Source organism: Pseudorca crassidens, chromosome 7 (genome assembly GCF_039906515.1).
Source record: "Pseudorca crassidens isolate mPseCra1 chromosome 7, mPseCra1.hap1, whole genome shotgun sequence".
NCBI classification, from domain to species: domain Eukaryota; kingdom Metazoa; phylum Chordata; class Mammalia; order Artiodactyla; family Delphinidae; genus Pseudorca; species Pseudorca crassidens.
The window spans coordinates 51,477,190-51,490,889 of record NC_090302.1 but is presented as its reverse complement, the minus strand read 5'-3'; the positions used below and the strand labels follow the sequence as shown (position 1 = coordinate 51,490,889).

At 41.5% G+C, this 13,700-nt stretch overlaps 1 protein-coding gene across 3 annotated transcripts in view; it reads right to left on the bottom strand.

Annotated features, from left to right (window-relative positions):
* KANK1 (KN motif and ankyrin repeat domains 1) overlaps nucleotides 1–13,700 on the bottom strand; it is a 193,808-nt gene that overhangs the window by 122,392 nt on the left and 57,716 nt on the right. For all 3 annotated transcript variants that reach the window (XM_067744240.1, XM_067744238.1, XM_067744241.1), the window contains exon 2: nucleotides 5,251–5,375. The gene's annotated coding sequence lies outside the window, so the exon portion shown is untranslated. The remainder of the gene's footprint in view (nucleotides 1–5,250; nucleotides 5,376–13,700) is intronic.

Sequence of the window (13,700 nt, the reverse complement as noted above, 5' to 3'; positions counted from 1 at the left end):
AGTGACATGGAGAGAAGTTTACAACATACCAACTGAGAAAAGTAGGTTGCATATTTATATTTAAAAATCTTATTTAAGCATATACACATAGAAGAACCTCTGGAAGAATATTAACAGCAGTGATGTAACGGTGGTAGGACTGTGCACTTTCTGTTTTAAAATATTTTTATTTTCTAATTTTTTATACAAGTTTTAAAGGTTATGCTCTATTTACAGTTATTACAAAATATTGGCTATATTCTCCATGTTGTACAATACATCCTTGTAGCCTACATTACACCCAATAGTTTGTACCTCCCACTCCCCCACCTCAATATTGCCTCTCCTCCCCCAACCAGTAACCACTAGTTTGCTCTCTTTATCTGTGAGTCTGCTTCTTTTCTGTTATATTCACTAGGTTGTTGTATATTTTTTAGATTCTACATATAAGTGATATAGTATTTATCATTCCCTGCCTGACTTATTTTACTTAGCATAATGCCCTCCAAATCCATCCATGTTGCTGCAAATGGCAAAATTTCATTCTTTTTTATGACTGAGTAGTATTCCACTGTGTATATATGTCACATCTTCTTTACCCATTCATCTGTTGATGTACACATAGGTTGCTTCCATATCTTGGCAATTGTAAATAACGCTGCTATGAACATTGGGGTGCAAGTATCTTTTCGAATTTGTGTTGTTTTTTGTTTTTTTTTTTCAGATCTATACCCAGGAGTGAAATTCCTGGGTCATATGGTAGTTCTATTTTTTGAGAAACTTCCGTACTATTTTCCACAGTGGTTGCATCAACTTACATTCTCATCAACAGTGTAAGAGGGTTCCCATTTTTCCACATCCTCGCCAACATTTGTTATTTGTCTTCTTTTTGATGACAGTCATTCTGACAGGTGTGAGGTGACAGCTCACTGTGGGTTTTTTTTTTTTTTTTTTTTTTTTGCGGTACGCGGGCCTCTCACTGTTGTGGCCTCTCCCGTTGCGGAGCACAGGCTCTGGACGTGCAGGCTCAGCGGCTGTGGCGCATGGGCCCAGCCGCTCCGTGGCATGTGGGATCTTCCCGGACCAGGGCATGAACCCGTGTCCCCTGCATCAGCAGGCAGACTCTCAACCACTGCGCCACCAGGGAAGCCCTCACTGTGGTTTTGATCTGCATTTCCCTGATGATTACCAATGTTGAGCAACTTTTCATGTGCCTGATGGCCAACTGCATTCCTCTTTGGAAAAAATGTCTATTCAGTTCCTCTGCCCATTTTTTAATTAGGTTGTTTTTTTGATGTTGAGTTGTATGAGCTGTTTATATATGCTGGATATTAATCCCTTATAGGTCATAGCATTTGCAAATATTTTCTCCTATTCAGTAAGTTGTCTTTTTGTTTTGTCAATGGTTTCCTTTGCTGTGCAAAAGCTTAAGTTTAATTAGGTCCCATTTGTTTACTTTTGCTTTTATTTCCTTTACTTTAGAAGATGGATCCAAAAAGATACTGCCATGATTTATGTCAAAGAGTGTTCTATGTTTTCCTCTAGGAGTTTTATAGTATCCAATCTTACATTTAGGTCTTTAAGCCATTTTGAGTTTATTTTTTTTTTATATGGTGTTAGAGAATACTCTAATTTCATCCTTTTACATGTGGCTGTCCAGTTTTCTCAGCACCACTTATTGAAGAGACTGTCTTTTCTCCATTATATATTCTTGCCTCTTTTGTCATAGATTAATTGACCATAAGTGTGTGGGTTCATTTCTGGGCTCTCTAGGATTGTGCATTTTCAACAGGTCCTTTTATTTTATCTATATATCTTTCATTTATCTACCAGTCAGTATACATTACTTTTAATATTAAGCAAAGTATCCAAGCAAAAAAATATCTAGGACACCATAAAATAAAAATATAGAAATGCTAAACTGTCTTGTAAAGGAGGTCATAGATAGAAGACTCAGTGTAGACTGAAGTTGAATCAGAAAATGGTGTGGCAGAAAGGGACACTGGGAGGCATCTATCTAGTCTAACTCCTCATTTCACAGATTAAGAAACCATCTAATCTCCCTACTTCATCTTTCTGACTATAAGCACAGTCCTAACAAAGGTTTCCAGAACCAAAAACTGAACTAGTGCTTCTTCTTTCTCCACTGATTAAACACCCTACACCAAGGACAACTGTGTACAAATATTATCACTGCAGTACTTCTGAGCAAAGGGTACCCCAGGACTAGAGCACAGCCTGATAGTCACTGTGGTATTTGGAAACAAGAGGATTATTGTAGAGTGTGATTTCCTCTCATTCCATAGGCAACTGAGGAATTTACCTTTCCTAATGTCGAGCCAGTGCCTGTCTTACCCTTTGCTCACAAAGAAACATCCTTGTCTGGCAAGTGTACATTCTCAGCACCCCTAGAGCAGGGTTGCTGGGGGTCCTAGAATCTGCCAAGTTGGTGCCTAAACATTATCTGGGTCCTGTCTCTTGTGTTGCAAAGGTCTTTGGTGGCCCTTTACTAATTCCCTGGCCCACTTCACACCTTGGCTACTCTAAGTAGTTCCTCTTTCTCAAATCAAAACCCCCAAACCCACCATTCTTATTCTCAACGAATACTTTCTTCTTTATTTAGGAGGTATATTCAGGCCGTAAGTCTTCAGCCCTCTCAAATATTCCTTCCTACCTCCAGGCACCTGAGTCTCTATCCTCCATCTCTTCCTTCCCTCCTCCCTGCTTGCTGCAAAGGAGCCCCCCTCCCTCCAGCTCCTCAGCCAGCCCTATGGGTCCTGCAGTCCTGGCCTCTTCAGTTTTCCCTTCTCTTTCTGATCCCACTCCCTCCCTCTCCCTCTTTCCTTCCCTCCTCCCTCCCCACTGGGTCCCTGCCTTCTTTTCAATACGTCCAAGTTCCTTATCCCAAATCTGCTTCCTCCTCCCAGGCGGCATCCCTCTTTGCTCCTTCCTTTTCTGGTACATTTCTACACCTCGGTATCTACACCTGCACCTCTTCAGTCTATCGTTATGTCACGAAGTAACAAGAGTAAGGATTTACAGTCGGAAGGCCTAGAGTGCACATTCAGCTCTGCCAGTGACCATTACCATGACCTCAAGTGAACAAGTCACTTAATTCCTCCAAGTCAGTTTCCTCCTCTGTAAAAAGAGGTTAATGATACCTGGCTCCACCTCCCTCACAGTTATGTTGTGAGGATCAAGTGAGATAATGCATGTGAAAGTGCTCTCTCTGTGAGCTTATAAAGCTCTTTAACACTTCAGTTATTCCTGTTACTACTCTCCCCTCGGTACCCTGACCTTGCATCATCAACAGAGACAGGGATGGTTATTTGTGACCTTCAGACTGCTCACAGTGTTAACATATAATAACACCATGTAGTTTTTGCTGTGAATTACTAATTTGGTAATAATCATACTTAATTTAAAACAAGTATAGCTGACCCCTGAACAACGCGGGAGTTAGGGGTGCCAACCCTCCACACAGTCAAAAATCTATAGTCGGCCCTCCATCCATGTCTGGCTTCCTCAGTATCCAGAGTTCCACATCCACAGATTCAACCAGCCACAGGTCGTGTAGTACTGTAGTATTTACTACTGAAAAAAATCTGTGCATAAGTGGACCCGCGCAGTTCAAACCCATGTGGTTCAAGGGTCAACTGCATATAAGCTATGGTTTTTTAATTATATGAGCATGGACTTCTGGAAGACAACAGCGGTAGACAACAATTACTGAGCACATACCAGGAGTCATGCACTTGTTCTAGAATCCTTTATATCAACTATCACCTAGCACCACCACAGGAAATGGCTTTATTATTATTTCCATTTTATTGATGGGGAAACTAAGGCAGAGCAGTACTGCCATGATTTGAACCCAGGCATCTACCTCTAGAGCCCATGCTCTTATCCATTGTCCTGCAGTTCCTTTAGTGACAAAATGAGGTCTACAGTGGAGACACAGAAACCAGTCAGGAGGCTATGGCTCTAGAGGGTTAGAGGCAAGAAGATGGACCTGACCAAGGACACCTGGACTCTTTTAAGAAGGCAAACAAAAAAAAAAAAAAAAAAAGAAGGCAAACAAAATTATTCAATTGCCAACTACCAATGTCATTGAAGGCTTAGGGTCATCAGGCACTTCCATATTCTGCTAGTGGGAATACAAACTGGTACAACCTTTCGAGAAGGCAATTAGAAGAATGCATTGAACACTGAAGGATACATTCCCACACTGTGGCTGACTCAGCAATGCCACTCGCAGCAATCTGCCCTAGAGAGATAATCATAGATGTGCACAAAAGATATTATTACAATGCTGTTTCTAAAACTAAATCAAGAAAAACAAATAAATGTCCAACAAAAGGAGATGGGGTAGAGAAACAATTGCATACCCACATAAGTGAACACCATATAGTCATGTAAAATGATGCTTCAGGAAAAAAGGTATAAGCACATTGTCAAGGAAAAGAAGTATGTAAAAAAGCCTGTTGGTATGGGCTTTGGCATCTGACTGGTTCAAGTTCTGAGTGGGTTTACCAGCTATGTGAGCATGGGCAAGTTATTTAATTTTTCTGAGCTTCAGTTTTCTTGTGTACAGATGGGGATAAGAAAGCACCAACCTCATAGAGTTGTGAGAATTAATAAATTAATGTATGTAAAGGGGTTGGTACAAAGCTGGTACAGAGCCTGGCATGTAGCAAGCATGGGATAAATGTTTCTCATTTGCAAAAATATAGCAAGTTAACACATACGACACACACACCCCATTACAAATATTTGTAAAAACAAATATTATAAATGATGCAGTAAAATTTTAACACTGGTTATCTCTGGAAGTGAAATAACACATTTTTTTCTTTTAAATTCCCTGTATTTTCCAAATTTTCTTTACTTGAATAAAGCCAGCAATATATTAATACTTAAGTATCTTCATTTTTTCAGGTAGACTTAATAATAAATACTCCTTTCAATTTATTAAGTTTCTCTAGTATAATCCAGTCTATGCATCTTCTGTTTAAGGAAATGGGGTACTTTTATTGATTTAATCTGAAGAGTAATACATTTCCCCCTTTATTCTTCAAGCAGCTTGCTCATATTTCATTATATAAAAGTCTTTTCTGCACTCATATACTTGAAGATTAAGAGCACTCTGAAGTGATTAATAGAGCATAAAAGGTAGAAGAAAAGAACAGATTAATGTCTCTTAAAAAGCAAAGTTAAAGAAGAAAAGCATGACAACTTCATGATAGTTATATGGAAAAAAGTATACCTTACCTAAGTATGTAAGGCCAGAAATTACTGCAATAAATATCTCAACTCCATGGACAATTTCCTAGTGTGGTCAAAAGACAGAAGTAATTCAATAGCTCAGCAGTCCATCCAGTACAGTGACAATCATCCTGAAAGAAAAAAAGAGTCTCATTGAGGGAAATGTGATGGGGCAATACTCCTTTCCAACAGGAGAGGGGGAATCAATTACTAGAGACAGCTATGCAGTTTATTATGGTTAAGTCATTCTCCAGTTGGGGGTGGAAGGTGCAGACCAGAATAAAAAAGAACCTAGGATATCATGCAAACGTGAGTCTCCTTTGCTTTAGATAAAAGTTACTCATTAGCTCTAGGGTGTCTCACCACCAGTTCAAAGAAAAGGGCTGGTTCCTCACATCCTTTCACCTTCACTTCCATTACTGCTCTCCATGTATCCATCAATATGTACATAAGTCAGCTCATGAATACCATCAATTTTTATATTTGGTATCTTTGTCATTTCAGAATCAGACAAGCCCATAAGAAATACATGGCCTTTCTCTGAAAACTAGCTCCACGGAGGATTTTCTTTGTGAGTGGCAGTTCCCCTGGATTAAAATTTTGGGATTGTTTTCACGTCAGCCTTCTCCATCATTGCCTCAGTCCACTGCCACTTTCCCTTGAATGTCCGTCCTACTGCTCTCTACTTTTTTTTTCACTCCTATGTCTCCACTAGTACCAAATTCTCTGGTACCCCCACCTGTGTACAACAGCAGCCTCTAACCTGGCCTCTCTCTGCAGAACACTACCCATCCAATTGCTTTCATTCCATTACGTGGGTAACCTTGGGTAGTCCCCTATCTCCTGGGTCTCAGTTTTCTTAACTGTAAAATCAAGAACTGATTTCAATGTTCTCCATCCTCATTGTGCTTTGAAGTCAGATGTGCTGAATCCTGGCCCAATCACTCTAAAAACTCTGACAAATTATATTTCCTCAAAGCTCATTTATTATACATAAAATGCGAATGATATCATCTACCTCTAAGGTTGCTGTTAAAATAAGAACTATGAGATCTTGCACCTGACATACAGCATGTACAACAAACATCAGTCATTCCCACCCCACCATACAGGATACCTCCAGCTCTAAAGTTCTTTGTTCTTCTCATCTCCAAATCTAGTGTTCTCCTACATCCATTTCCACAGTGGTAATGCATTTCTCTTCCATTAAATGTAAACGCCTTTGCTGACTTTCAGGCTCTTCCATAATCTGGCCCTACTTTATCTTATCTTCCTCCGGCTTCCAAGGAACACCTTCTGTCTTAGTCAGGTACGTCTTATTGTGTTCCAAAGAACACATACTCCTACACCCTGATTTTGCAACTATCATTCCCCGTGCAAGATACAGCTTTTCTTAACCCCTCTGTCAAGGCCTATCTCGAGTTCACAGACTTGGCGATCCCACCTTCCAGATAATTTAACTCACACAGTGTCTCAATGGTACTGGCCATTGTTTCTAGTTTACTGAGCTTAGCTCTCCAGCTGGAAAGCGACTATTCTGATTATTTTTAGTTTGTCATTTTGGCACGGACTACATCAAAGTTTTGACAAACCTGGTATTTTTTGCATCAGCTCTACAAATGCTCTTTGAAATTCATAAGCCTTTGTGCCTTGACCCAAGATTCGGTTGTTAACTCCACTATTTTTGTTTGTGTGGAGAGGCTCACACAAGGAGATTATTCCATCATCAATAAGTAGGCCATTCATAGACAATCCAGGGGCCTGCTCCTAGAGCAAGAGATGACTTCTAAGTATCTCCAATGTCTGTAGATTTTGAGTCAAAGCCAACACATTCTAATTCCAAAAACCATTTTATGACCAAACTCCAAGGAGCAGCAGGAATGACTCACAGTAAGGAAAGACTGGCTGCTAGACTTTTACCTCAAAAAAGATGATGGTTGAACCACTAGGACTAAACAAAGGTTCTAAGGTGAGTTAGTAGAAGACACAGTGAAGGTTCAGGGAGATGGAGGAAGAAGAACCAATGAAGGAGACCGAGAGTGTTTACAGAGGCAGGAGGATAACCATAGGGGTGGAGAGGCACATCAACCCAAAGAAAGATAAGGGACTTCAAGCGCTGTGGATGGGAACTAACAAGGTGTCACTGGATGTAACAATTAGTAAGGAGGTCACTGGTGACCCCTGAGGACAATTTTCCATAGGGCTGGTCCAGGATGTGGACTGCAGGGGACTGAAAAGAAGACAGGAGGGCAAATGGAGACAAGCTGAGACTTTCCTGTTAAGAACTGTGGTTATCAAGCCAAATGCTGGTCTTTCTCTACCCTGAAGTTTACTTACCAGCCTGATAAAAACTCTCACTATTATTCCCTTGCTCCTTGACTTTCCATATGCACAGAGCTTGACTACTGAAAATAATTTAATGGAAACCCTTCCAACCTCTCTCTCCTGACATCACCCTTGTGTGCCTGGTTTTGGTTCTCTAAGTGACCTTGCGGAACCATTCAACAGCTATATGCTATCAAGTGTGAACATCTAAATTATATTTTCCTGCTCTAGGTAAATGATAGTTATTTAACAAAGAAAAAGAAAATAGACACTGAAATGTATCTGATCAACTGAGCAAAAATCCAGATTCAGGTCAGATACCATATTACTACCTCTGGGTAACCTACATAATAGATCCGAATTGTCAAAAGATAACTTTAAATGCTTTTTCTTCCTTCAAAGTAGTGCTTGTTCTTTACCAAAAGTTTACAACAATCCAATATGAATAAAGAAAAAAATAAGCATCATTAGCATTTTTGACTTTTCCTTCTACTTTGGTAACCTGCATCACACATCCATAGACATAATAAACAAATGTGTAAGCATATGTCATTTTTACTAAAAGTGAATTCTAGGCATTATTTGTAACCTACTTTTCCCATTTATTTTTATTTTGATGGAAGTGTTGTGGCACTTATTAGCCTTCTATGCCTTTATTTTATTTTTTTTTGCAGTACACGGGCCTCTCACTATTGGGGCCTCTCCCGTCACGGAGCACAGGCTCCAGATGCGCAGGCTCAGCGGCCATGGCTCATGGGCCCAGCCGCTCTGCGGCATGTGGGACCTTCCCGGACCGGGGCACAAACCCGTGTCCCCTGCATCAGCAGGCGGACTCTCAACCACTGCGCCACCAGGGAAGCCCTATGCCTTTATTTTTAATGAATGTACAATAATCAATTTTAATAAACCCCCCTGAAGCATTTAAGTCACTTCCAATTTTTGATTATGTAGATAAAGCTGAGATGGATATCCTCAAACACACCATTAAGTATTTGCTAGGGATAAAGTCATGGGTCAAACGTATGAAAAAAATATGCATTTGATATTGTTGACAGCTTGTCCTACAGGATGTTTCACCCAATTTGTGCTCTAGTGGTATATGAGTGGTATATAAGTGGTACATTTCTCCATATTCCCTCTAAAACTGGGTAGTATTAATTTTTAAATTATCCTATCTTATAGATTCCAAAAGTTCACTTTTATTAGCATATCTCTGAGGTTGAACATTTTTTTACTTTTCTGCACTTATTGTATATGCCCTTTGTTTTTCTGCTACAGTATTCATATTATTCATTTGTAGCATCTCTTCATCTATGAAGGATATTATTAACTTGCTACCCTAATAATGCAAAGAAGATGGTATACTAATTGGGAACCTTTGGCTATCAGGAACAAAACCAACCAATTCCAGCCTATTAGAGCCAGAAAGGACCTCTACCACAAGGATACAGAGGCATCCTTACATAAGGATACTATGCATGAACTTTGACACGTGTTGCAAATAGTTCCAATTTTTAATTTTATCTCTAAAATGGAAATACCACTACTTCACTGTTCTACTTCGAGGATTAAAGAAAATACAGGTAAAGTCATGAATGGAAGTAATTATTGTTAAAGCAAGCAAAAACTCAAAAAACAAACTAAAAATGCTGTTTTTTATTCAGTACTTACTGAGGTGCCTTATTCTTTTGATCCTTACAATGAGCCCATTAGGCAGGTGTTATCAGTCCTCTTTTACAGATGAGATGTAATACGCATGCATAGTTAGTAAAGTAACAATTAGATTTTTATTTTACAAATGAGCTCTGCATTGATCCTAAAAAAGGCTTGGTAACAGAATTATTCTCAGCTGTGTTTTTAGTAACACTTCTTTCTTAAAAGTCATCGCGGGGACTACTCCAGCCCTTGCACCAACAGTAAACCAGGTTACTAGCTTCTACACCATCCATTCCTTTAAATTTCACATTAGTGACCTCTCTTCTTCTCCCTCCTCTATGATGTGGCTTTACTATTAAGTGCCATTCTGGCAACAAGATACACATTTCTGTTTAGGAACCAAGGCCACTTCATCAGTCACTATTAACTGAACCCCGTGACAGACACTTTACTTTCTAACATTCCAAATACCCTTAAAGGTGCTTCAGCTGCTTACACGTAGTGATGTCTGTAGTAACAGCGTACACCCGAACCTATGCTTTTGTCAGGGGTGAAGCAGCACTGTGCTGTGTAAATATTTTATGCACAGCTTGTACTGAAATTCTAGATGAAGAGGCATTCACAGTTCCTACGTAATATGCTGATTGCCCAAGACCACATAGTTTTTATTAATGCTTTGTGCAAGCTTTGCCATCTTCTATAGCACTCCCCTTGATTTAATCCTAAACATATACTTCCAAAATGTTTTTATTTTTTAATGCATTAGTTGTGCTGTGGCCAAGGTAGCATCTAAAACAATGGCAAAAGGAAGCATTGAAACTGGATGCACTCACAATTAGTCTAGTCACTGAGAATTCTGAGGGTAAAAGTGCATGTGTGTGGGCCAGGTAGGTAAGTTTCTCGGCAGGAATATTGGCAGAACTAAATTATCCACTGCCAGAAAAGGGAAAAGGAAATCTTTCCCCCATACTTTTATAAATTCAATAAGATTTATAGAAATGCTTAAGAGTTTGAAGGCTACTCTTCTGGAGTAAACAGGTTTACAAACTGGCTTTGGAAACATCCAAACAACAAATGCCTCAAACTCCTGCCAGTTAGGGGCAGGTACAGCCACCCATAAATCAGCAGCCATGAGGAAGAGCAGGTGATGCCTCAAAGCGGGGCTCTGCCCACAGGCGACCGCTGCTCGGTGACCTCACAGGAGGCAGAGCCCTGCACACCGCCTGCTGCAGCCAGCACTTGGAGAGTTACTGGCTAGGAGGCTTCCTCGATGTTTTCTCTCTGAACTCTCCTCATGCACGTGGGGAGAGGGTTCTGGCTTCCCTGCTTCAGGGAGGCTGTGATTGGGCTTCCTTAAGGAGGAAAGGGTTTGAGAAGAGAGAAACACCCTCCCACCCCCACCCCCCTACATACTAAGAGGAGATTCTTAGAGGAGAGTGAGTGTGAGACTCAGAGCAGCTGAAGGCCATACCTGCTCCCTGGCAGCACCCCTAGATGTGTGCCGGAGCCCCAAGACAATGGCCAGATGCTGAGCTTGGTCTCCTGGCTGTGCCAAAGCATCCTCCCCAGCCTCAAAATGGCCCAGAAGCAGCAGGGACCGGTGTGAACAGATGACCCAGGGTGCTTTCCTGCCCTCGTGACATGTAGTCAGAGTCTGGAACCTTGGCATGACCCCCTGGGAGAGTGGTGTACGAAAGAGATCCAAGCCTGACCAAGGTTACTTTCCTGCTACCCCAGGGGAGCAGAAGCTTACAGTCAAAACTAATTTGATTCAGGAAAATGCACTATTTCTTGCACTCCTCAGTTTGTGGACTAACAGTCATTCCCAATTCAAATTATTAACAACTGAGCGAACAAATGAAGGCAGAAGGGTTAAGATCTAGTAACCTACATATTTTTCTGGCAAAATTAGTTTTGTTTAGTTCATTAGTTTAGTTCATTGGCTTCTATCAGTGGGTCAGAATGTCATTCAGAATAAAGAAAGCTTTTAGAGCAGAGATTCAAGAGGCTTTTGCGTTATGCAGGCATTTCCCCAGGAACACCCAGCCTCGCTCATCACCACTGCTATTTAAAGGGTCTGCACTAACAGAGACAGGGGTCTCTGGAGGCATCTGAGGCTGATAGCCACAAGGCCTCATGCAGTGGAGTCACTTTGGAAAATTCACCACAATTCAAGACCCTGATTCAGTCTGGCCCAAAGTTTTTCAGGTCTAACATCCAGATTTTCTAGGAGCCAAAGACGATTACTCCCCCAGAGTGGGGCTAATGCATAAACACACAGCAGCATGTTAATGGTATGTGTGTGTGGGGGGGACGACACGGCTTTTGTCCTCTCTATGCAAATTATTCCCTTCTTTGGAATTTTCTGAGCCAGCCACAGGGTCAGAGGTGGGCCTCCCATGCCGCCTCTCAGAGCACACACATCTCGCCCATCATGGCTCACTGGACCACTTAAAGACCTCAGATCCAGGCTGGGCAAATCTGTCCTCCTCTGGGGCTTAGAAATGGGGGCTGAGGAGCTGCCAGCCAGGCTCTGGGTGCAGGTGCACCTGGGAGCAGCTCCGCAGACAGAGCTGGTCTGCAGCAGAAAGGTGAAGATAAAGCTGAGGGTAGCAGGGCCAACACACAGAGTCTTTCCAATTCCTTGCGCTTTCCCGTGTTTGATTCTAGGTTGTCTCTGAGGATCCTGGATTCTTTGGAGCACTTCAGTATCTTGACAAAATGCTCCTTAAGTTGGTTTTATTCCTTGCAGTCAAAGATTCCCAACTGAATACCATTCTTTCCCTGTTACCATGTTATCAAGCTAATAATGGGGTGTGCTGGGCGAGTGCTGAATCAGACCAGAGGGAGGTAGACCCGGGGTGGGGTGTGGAGCAGAGAAGGACTCCCCCCCCCGCACTATGTACAGCATAGTTCACGCCCTCAACTACAAACAGCTCCCCACTGGCTAGACTCTCTCGTCCCTCCATTTCTGAGTGCCTCCCTGCCAAACTCTGCCTCACTGAAACCCATTCTCCTAGGCTTGCAGGCTGAATACTCTACCTGAATATATTAAAAAATACATATTCAGGGCTTCCCTGGTGGCACAGTGGTTGAGAGTCCGCCTGCCGATGCAGGGGACACGGGTTCGTGCCCCGGTCTGGGAAGATCCCACATGCCGCGGAGTGGCTGGGCCCGTGAACCATGGCCACTGAGCCTGCGCGTCCGGAGCCTGTGCTCCGCAACGGGAGAGGCCACCAACAGTGAGAGGCCCGCGTACCGCAAAAAAAAACAAAAAACAACAAAAAAAAACATATTCAAACCTGTGTATAGTCAATTTCTCCTGCTACTTTCAGCTGCGGACATTTTATTAAATCAAGACATAATAGTAAAACTCCGGGTATTATGAATATGCTCTGCTCTCAGTGCCCACCCCTTGCATTTTAAGATATCAAGCCTATGCAAGCCCAAGTAGCTTGGGTCAACATTTTCAAATAGAAGTTAAATATTACACATAGGTAGGAGAAAACGGTTGTCAGAATATTATGTTTTCTGACAGAGAACTGGTAGGGTCTGGAATAATTTCTCCCATAAACATGCAAGCACAAGTTCTTGAAATGGTAAAGAATGGTCCTACTTGGCAATGGGTATTTTATTTTCAATTGTCACCCTTGATTTTTCCTTAAGAACTTGCATCGATGTTGTGACAATGTATAAACCTAGCTGTTTATGGATGCATTTTTTAAATCACCAATGAGATATCCTCAAACTGTGATACAATCCTAGAGAAAAAAATAAAATAGATATGTATATTAAATTTTTAAAATATTGTATAGAGGGCTCAAGAAAAACGCTTTTCTCTTTTAGGATTAATCAATCAGAAATGAAATATCTGACTAACTGCTATCCGTGTAAACTATATCGCTAATATACGTAATTGTTTACCCTCCATTGTTTGGCACAGGCCAAAAAACCCCCAAAAAGTTACACTTAAGAGACTGCATATGGAATAAGGAGCATTCAGTCATCCAAAGCAACTTCCTTACTTGGTATCTAGATACATAAAGTAGGAAGAATATTTCCACTTAAAGCAAAGAAAGCAAAAGTTTGATTTTTTTTTTAAAATGATCAGATCAGAAAGTGATTTCCTCTCTGATGGGGTTACCACTTGGCTCAGTTCTGCCCTTTCAACAGTGAGCCCCAGGATGGAAAGCTCTATACCCTCTAGCACTTCTCTCTCGTCTTTCAGTTCTCTGTGGAGGAAGGGACCACATCTGGGGGTGACCTGGGGATGAGGTGGCAGGAAGTCCCCCTCGCTGGGACTCTGAGCAAGGGAAGGGTGTGTGAGCAGGTATCCATCGGTAGTCTGCTCTTCGTCAGCAGCTTTGGAGGATGCCATATTATCTTCAGTGTGCCCTTAATCCCAAAGTTTAAATGTGAATCATCTTTACTTTCCTGGAAAATTATAAGAGAAGGTACCACCTTAACAAACCAAA